This window comes from Berghia stephanieae, chromosome 3 (assembly GCF_034508935.2).
Source record: "Berghia stephanieae isolate SIO BIC M18660-M18661 chromosome 3, UCSD_Bste_1.3, whole genome shotgun sequence".
Classification (NCBI taxonomy): Eukaryota; Metazoa; Mollusca; class Gastropoda; order Nudibranchia; family Aeolidiidae; genus Berghia; species Berghia stephanieae.
Window position 1 is genome coordinate 33,497,570 of NC_088362.1, and position 7,950 is coordinate 33,505,519.

The 7,950-nt window shown below is 34.7% G+C and overlaps 1 long non-coding RNA gene across 1 annotated transcript in view; it reads right to left on the reverse strand.

The window, feature by feature from the left end:
* The window catches only part of LOC144967575 (uncharacterized), a 30,433-nt gene that overhangs the window by 22,336 nt on the left and 147 nt on the right, over window positions 1-7,950 (reverse strand). The window lies entirely within an intron of this gene.

Genomic DNA, 7,950 nt, shown 5'->3' on the forward strand with positions numbered 1-7,950 from the left:
TTTCGCGAAGGCTGTGTGAAAATACACTGGGGTGTGTTCAGACACGGCAATTCTAAGAAGCGTCGCTTAGCCTTGTCAATATATCCATCGTAAATATAAACGGCCCTTGAGCTATGCGTAGCACTGTGGAACATTCCTAATTACTTCAAGGTCATTCGACTACGATTCATGAATTCTTTCTTTCTTTTTCATTTCTTTCTTTCCTTTGTAAAAATATTTGAATTTGACGAATTGACTGATTTCAGTTAATTGACTGAGAATTTACAAGTCTAAACTAACCCTAATAAGGAAAAACAAACACCCTAGCACCTTTACTAAGACTTATACTTATAACTAATCCTCATAAAAAAATTTTAAAAATCCTCCAACCTCAAGCTAACAATAATAGAAAAAACAAAACCTAGGACTGCTTTGCACTACTTTCAGTACTTCAACAACAACAAAATGGCGGCGGAGAGCCAAAACAATGGTCATATTTAGGAAATTTCAAACTTTCACTAATTCTAGAGAGCCTCGCCTTTGGCCGACCAACCTCCGCTGCACGTCCAACTCGCCTTGAGCATGCATTCACGTAAAATATAAAGATTTTTTTTAAAAACCTACCTCTGTTTCAAAAACTAGCATCTTTCACCTTTCTAATAAACATTTTGATTTTTCAGAACTTTAGTTCGTTAAAAAATACCGGGCAATCTGACCCGTTGAGTCGAATGAAAACGAAATTTTGTTGTTTACACGGTTCAAAGGAAATGCCGTAAATAAGCTTTCATGGACTTCCTGTGTTGTTTTTACAGTGTCACGTGACCGTTTTGAGAAATTTGACGTCTGCTACAAATAATTAGACCGGTAGGGGGTAGATATTTTCGTTGGAGCAGAGAAAAAGTGAGTATTATTTCTTGGACTTGTAGAGAGGCCTAGGGTCCACCAGCAGTCAAGTTGATTGAATAAAAGAAAAAAAGGCCTTTTTTATCCGCCGCCACCACCACCATGAGAGTGGAGGGTGAGGGGGGGGGGGGGTGTTGCATGAAGACGAAAGGGAGACGTGGTGACCTTGGGTGACGTAGTTGCAGGTGTTCTTAACCCCTTAACGGCGAAGCTAATTTTTTGCTTTTAGATAATAGTTTGCTTTTATCTTTATTATTGTTAACGGGGAATACAGCGTTTCCACCAAGAGAGCATTCAGACTATCGCAACTCGGACTTCAATTGTCTATAATCGTTTTGCCGTTACTTGTCTTTTGATGATAGAAGATTTGGTGTTAGGTCAAAGATCGAATTTCGCCGCTAAAAGGTTGCATTGCTACTGGATTTGCTCCCCCCCCCCCCCACAGCCGTTTATTACACTAGAAATCTTTCACTTTAGTTTACTACCGCCTCACCCCCAATGGGAACGACCCACCGTCGATGACGGGAAGACCACCGTGTGGTTACGTCATAACAGATGTCCAGAACGTGAAAACTGGCCTATATTTATCCCTGCAGGTAGAATGCACCGCTTGGATTTCATTGTCAGTCAGGCTATAGGAAAGATTTCGTAAAATCGACATTTTTACACTGCAATTGCTGACCATACACTTCTTCTATATTTTTCTATTTTATATGGATATAACGGCCACATTTTCATCTTTAAGACGCAATTATTTTCATTGATATCAAGAAATGGTGAGTATTCTTTATTCTCTCTTGAAAAATGTATATTTTTCTATTTAAAATTAACCTAAAAAATATTTTTAATTGTTTAAAAAATTCAAATTGATGTTATCTGAGTTTTGTTACCCTAACACATGGTAGTAAATATAAGAGTAATAATCTACTTTTAATAATGGATTTATTTCAATGATTTGTAATGACCGGTTTTTGCACAATGAATGTGGAAACACATCTTGTCTAATTCTTTGTTGGCTGACAAAATAGTCCCGTATTCAGAAAAAACTCATGAGACATAAGAACACGAATCCAATTGTGATAACGTTATTGTTGTTGTTGTTTTATGGTGATGATGATGATGATGATGATGATGATGATGATGATGATGATGATGATGACGATGATGATGATGATGATGATGATGATGATGATGATGATGATGATGATAGCGCAGTAATAGTAGTAATCATAGTAATAGTAGTAGTAGTAGTAGTAGTAGTAGTAGTAGTAGTGTAATAATAATAATAGTAGTAGTAGTAGTAGTAGTGGTAGTAGTAGTAGTAGTAGTAGTAGTAGTACACACACACATACTCAGAGAGAGAGAGAGAGAGAGAGAGAGAGAGAGAGGGGGGGGGGGGGGGGGGAGCGTGTGTGTGTGTGTGTAAAACTCGTGTACGCACATTTTTAGCATGGAACGATTTTTATTGCTTGTTCAGTCAAGTTCTCATGATTTCTCTGTGAAAATTGAACTTTAAACCTATAACTTTCACACCAATTTGCCATTCCGTCTTCACGATTCGCACCTTCCCTCGATATTCTTCTACATCCCCGTTGGTACAGTCAACGGGCGTGAGGAAAGAGGGTAGATAGATATATTATAACATCAAAAAGCGATGTGATCAAAGGTGGCGGATGATTGTGTAACATCAAAAGCCCGGTGGACTGCGGTACAAGGCCGACGTTTCGAGGGGATATGTGATTTGAGTGGGAGGGGCTTATTTGACTTTGCCAATTACCGACTGGTAACGATTGAAATTATAATTGTCCTTTTTCAGCAGCCAATTGGAAATGTGTAATTGTAAACATCTGATTGGCGCTCCATGGATAGAAAGCAGTTTGGAGGTCATGGGGTGAAATTGCTGGAGAGGTGGAGTAAATTTGAAATGAATTGAACGTAATTTGGGGCGTTGTCTAGGTGTCAAATAAGACTCTCGCAGACCGGTGATAAATCCTTTTATTTGGCCGCAAATGATACAGTTAACTTCTTTCTTTATCTTATTTTTGCTAAAAATATTTCAGAGTGGGTATATAGGCGGATTCCATTTTGAATAACGGGCATTTAGAACTATATTTTAAAGGAAAATTATTACGTTATTATTATTAGCGGACATCTAGGCGATCACTATCGTATTATTCCTAACAATCAATAATATTATTATAACTCTTATAATTATAATTACAATTATTATTATTATTATTATTATTATTATTATTATTATTATTATTATTATTATTATTATTATTATTATTATTATTATTATTATTATTATTATACCATCATCATCATCATCATCAATATCAATAATAACTAATGATTTTTTTTTCTTTACTCAGATGAATGGTCATACTGAAAACAAGCATTGTCTCAATGCAAATGGACTCTGCCGAATAAGCTGTGAAAGGGCTCAAATGAGATATGTGGTCAAAAAACATTTCATGCAAACTGCTCCAGAATTAGCAAGTGAAGTTCCGCCAGTGAAAAAAAAGAAAACAGAACGTTGCTTAATTAGAAGCTGTTTCTGTGAAATGTAACAATCAGCTGTTCCTTACAATAATCGTGAGGTTTTACGTATGTTAATAAAAAGTATCAAAATGTGTTAAGATCTAGACGTCTGTACAAAGTTCAAAGGAATACTTATAACTTATCTTTACCTATGATTGTCAATTTATTTTAAAATAACAGTTCACTTTGATTATCTGATCATTAATCCTCCCACTCCCATCTTTTTCAATGCATTTATCACGATTTTTTATTGTCAAAAAATGGATATTATTTATTTTTTACTATTATTATTATTACAGTGGTGATCAAGAGTAAGATAAATACACTGATATTATATGATTATTACTAGTATACGTGTTCCAACTGATTCACAATGATCATTTCTGTTATCCACGATGCTTCGGTTGATCAATAAGCAGACCATTTTCAACAAATTTCCTATTTAAATAGTATTAGCTATCTGGTAGGCGTCCTTTTTTTTGTCGCAGCACTGGAGAGAGAGAGAGAGAGAGAGAGAGAGAGAGGAGAGAGGAGAGAGAGAGAGAGAGAGAGAGAGAGAGAGAGAGAGAGAGTGTGTGTGTGTGTGTTTTTGGTGTGTGTGTGTTGGTGTACATAAAACTAATTTATGCAACGTTTTACCACGAAATAATTTTCATTTTACCACCTCAGTTTAATCTCTCATCAGTTCTCTCCGACAATTGAACTTTGAACCTATAACTTTAACACAGCTACGTCATTTCATCTTCACGATTCGCACCTCATCGCGATATTCTTTTATGTTGACTCGTGGTACAGTCAACGGGTTTGAGAGAAGATAGATATTGAGTGACATCATCAAAAGCGATGTGATCAAAGCTGGCGGATGGTTGTGTAACATCAAAGACCAGTGACTGGTCTACAAGGCCTATCATATTCGTGGGTATGTGTGATTTGAGTAGGAGGAGCTTTCTTGACTTTGCTGATGACGGACTGGTGGACAATTGAAATTAGAATTGTCCTTTTTCAGCAGCCAATTGGAAATGGGCAATTGTAAAAAAAAGCTGATTGGACGCTCATGGAAAGAAATTGCCGGAGAGCGTGGAGTGGGGAGGAGTAAATTATATTGAATGAGTTGATAGTAATTTGGGGCGTTGGGAAGTTAAAGAAAACTCTCGGAAACAGGTGATGAGTCAATTCTTCGGTCGCAAATGATTCAGTAAAATTCTTTATTCTTTCTTTCTTTCTGTCAGAGTGGACATATAAAGGCGAATTCCAATTTTTTTTTTAAACGGACATTTAGAACGATATTTTAAAGAGAAATTATTGCGTTTACCAAAATTAGCAGGCGTTTATGTCATAGCCACTATATTATTTTCATGAAAATGATCATTATCATCATTATTATTATTATTATTATTATTATTATTATTATTATTATTATTATTATTATTTTATTATTATTATTATTATTATTATTATCGTCATTATTATTATTATTATTATTATTATTATTATTATTATTATTATTATTATTATTATTATTATTATTATTATTATTATTATTACTTAGTTATTATTTATTATTCATTATTATTATTATTATTATTATATTATTATTATTATTATTATTATTATTATTATTATTATTATTATTATTATTATTATTATTATTATTATTATTATTATTATTATTATTATTATTATTATTATATTATTATTATTATTATTATTATTATTATTATATATTATTATTATTATTATTATTATTATTATTATTATTATTATTATTATTATATTATTATTATTATTATTATTATTATTATTATTATTATTATTATTATTATTATTATTATTATTATTATTATTATTATTATTATTATTATTATTATTATTATTATAATTTAGATCTATACAAACGTCAAAGGAATGCATATAACATATCTTTTCCTAAGAATTTCTATTGCCATTACTAAAACCAGTTCGTTTTGATCATTTGATCAACAAACCCCTACAATTCGGTGATTACGCATTTTTTAAATTGCTGTCAAAAAAGGATATGGCTGTACAGGTGAGCGGATATCTCAACAATGCTTCATTACAAAACGACTTTGATTATATATTTTTACTCTGTGAATATTGATGATTATTGCAGTATTTCTCATTTATTTGTATAAACTCAGATAACTATGTAATGTTTGATTATATCGTTTGAAGTAATTAAAATTTCGGACCCATTTTTATGGTTATTTCCTATAAAATCTAATCTCAAATGATCTACTAAAATTATATCAAATAAAAGTATGTAAATCACTAGTTATGACTCTAAAATATATTATTGCAACATCTAATAGCATCTTTACTACGCCACTTTGAACTTGAGAAAAAAATCGTCAAAATAGGAAAAATTGCTCAGTCGCCCTTTCGGCACAGGCCGTGACTCGCCATCTGTTATGAACTTGCGTCAGGCAAAATTTACCTGTCGAACTAAAGTGAAAGCAGTAAACGGCTGTGCCCCCCACCTTTTTTTTTTTCTTCTTTTTTTTTTCACCTTAGTATTGTTGATTGCTATTTCCTTTTTTATGATTAGCAAGTGCCGTAGGAGTCTCACAGGATGCAGGAGTACTGCAATTAACCCTTTGCCAGTGACACTGATTTTTTTTGTTTCAAATAATAGTCTTCATTTATATTATTTTTTAACGCAGAAAAACAAAAACGTTTCCACCATAAGAGCAGTAAGAATATTGATAAAAAGCGCTTTGAGCACGTTGGGTGGATATTGCCCTATATAAAAGCTCATGTTTTTAAATTGTATTTTGTTTTTTGTCTTTTGATGAAAACGGTAAGATTTTATTTTTGGTCCAAGTAAGATTGATATTCGCCTTTAAAAGGTTAAGTTGTTTTTGTTTTTTTTCAGGTTTTTTTTTTTTTTTTCAAATGCCTAGTGAGAGAGAAAAAACAAAACAATCATACATGTATCTGCAAACAGCAGAACGTTTTCATTTTACAATGAGATGGGAAGGGGAAGGGATAACATTATGACAAAAGAGAGAGAGAGAGAGAGAGAGAGAGAGAGAGAGAGATGGGCGGGGGAATGGGGGGGGGGGGGGGGGGGGGGGGGAGGAGTAAGGGGGAATGGGAAAAGTGAAAGAAACAATGGGTTGCCTGATGATGTAGATCAAGGAATGTTACAGCGGTGTTCACGGAGCGTACTTCGTGAAACTTTAACCTTTTACAGTGACAGTTTTTTTTTCTGCAGATTGCTTATGCAGAATAAATCGTTTCCACCAAGAGAGCAGTAGTAAGAGTATATTTCGACTCGGGCTTCAATTAAACTATAAATCGCAAAGCTTGTCTTTTAATGATAACATTAAGACTAAGATCTGGAGTTTGGGGAGTGTAAGATGGAATCTCGCCAATAATGGTTAAAATTGTTTTGATTTTTAAAAATATAACACACACACACACACACGAGCGCGCGCGGTCACGACAGCGAGGACCATCTATTGCATGTGTTGCAACGGTAAATCAGTTTACGTGTACGTAGATCCTGAGGCGAGATGCCCCGTTACCGTGTACGCACCCCCCCCCCCCCCCCCCAAAAAAAAAAAAAGAAAGAGACACACACACATACACACACACGCACATACACACACACACACACACACACACACACGCACGGTCTCGCATCCGCTACGAACTAATTTTGCGCACCAATTTTTACTGCACTAATGCACCAAATTGCATTTGGTTTGGCCACTTGGCCTCCTGTAACCAACTTTTTGCTAAATGCAACACGTGCTAACGCCACAGATTGCATTTGCTAATGCTTCTATATATACGAATTTTCCTTATCCTATCTAAATTGTTTAACAAATCTAAAGAGTTTTCGCGAGGCTAAGGTGGGTTTGGTGGTATTTGGGCTCCTGCCGAGGAATCTGGCCTCTTGCTATAGCTAGTTTGGTCTCTTACTCAAAAATTATCTGGCAACCCTGCCTGGCTAGGCGGAACCTTGATAACAGAAACGGGACCCACACGATTTCGCGAGGAATTAATCATAAAAACAATTAGGATATAATTTCAACACAACTTTTGAAATTCATCAAGGATTGTCCATTACCGAATGTTTTTTGATAGAAAACAAATGCATCTTCAAATCTAAACTGCTTTTGACGGTAAGCGGTAAGTTTTTATTTATTTTTCTGTCCAAACGAATGATTTGTCCTGGTTATAGAAGCTAAGTATTGGTAACACCGGCTCAGCTCTCTAGATCAAGGTTGTCTCTGTCCGAAAATATGTAATATCGCCTAACAGGCGTCATGTCTCGTCCTACATGTTTGAGTTGCTGTTGGCCAGGGACCCCTTGTAAAGCGCTGTGAGCACGTTTATATATGTGGATATTGCGCTATCTCAAAGCTCAATTTTGAAAAACTTTATTTTAGTTTTAGGCTTAGGAGGAGCCTAGGCTATCGGCATCGGATCGAGAGTCGGTTGCTGTGGTGCTGCCAAGCCACTCAGCTTCCTACCTTGATGTCAATACAAAGATAA